The sequence below is a fragment of the Sorex araneus genome, chromosome 3, assembly GCF_027595985.1.
Source record: "Sorex araneus isolate mSorAra2 chromosome 3, mSorAra2.pri, whole genome shotgun sequence".
Lineage (NCBI taxonomy): Eukaryota > Metazoa > Chordata > Mammalia > Eulipotyphla > Soricidae > Sorex > Sorex araneus.
Genome location: NC_073304.1, coordinates 76,568,170 through 76,569,282, shown reverse-complemented (window position 1 = coordinate 76,569,282; position 1,113 = coordinate 76,568,170).

Genomic DNA, 1,113 nt, shown 5'->3' with positions numbered 1-1,113 from the left:
AAGGTATTCCAAAAAAAGTGCTGTGGTTTTTGTGTGTGAATTATTTAATTTTTTTTTTTTTTTTTTTTGCTTTTTGGGTCACACCCAGAAAGGCACTGGGGTTACTCCTGGCTCATGCACTCAGGAATTACTCCTGGTGGTGCTTGGGGGACCATATGGGATGCTGGGAATTGAAGCCAGGTCAGCCGCGTTTAAGGCAGATGGCCTACCCACTGTGCTATCGCTCCAGCACTGTGAATTATTTAATTTTCCCTTATAATGTTGAATTCTTCTATGTCTATTGATGAGAAGCTGAAACTTCATATGGAAATCTTTTTCCGTGAACTGATAGGCTGAAAGAAAATTTATAACTGTCACATGAACTTGGCATTAGAATAAGACTGACCTTGCCTGTTCTGTGAAGTCATACAGAAAAAAATCTATGTTTGTGAGTTAAGCAACCCAACAACTTCTTGGTCTGTGCTGCTGGCTGGAAAGCAATTATTGGAAGATCAAACAATGAGTACTCAACCAAAAAAATCAAAAGCAGACTTGGAATAAATTTTTTACTACCTTGAAATTCTTGATACACTCCTTTAGTGTATCAAGAATAGCTGGGAACATTCAACACATCAAAATCTACACATGAAAACTAGAAATGCTGTTAAAATTTTACTGATTGTTTTTGTAACTATACTATTTGGCATAAGAGGTTTATTAACCCACTGTCCTCCTGAAGTATTCTGACTGGCAGAACGCCCACAATAAAATCTGTCAGGTTGGGGATAGAGTGATAGTAGAGTAGGGAGGGCATTTTTCTTGCATGCAGCAGATCCAAGATTCAATTCCTGGCACCTCATGTGGTCCCCTGAAACCTGCCAGGAGTTATCCTGAAAACAGAATCAGGAGTAAGTTCTGAGCGCAACTGGGTGTGGCACGATATTTCTCCGCAATTCTACCAAGCTATTCTTGGGCTTTTTTTTTTTTAATGTAGGAGTACTGCTATTTATTCAGCCATTGATTAAGCTGATTGAATTTGGTATGAACTCCACAATACTTTTTTTTTTTTTTTATTGAATCACCGTGAGAACAGTTACAAAACTCAGGTTTAAGTCTCAGTCATAGGATGATCAA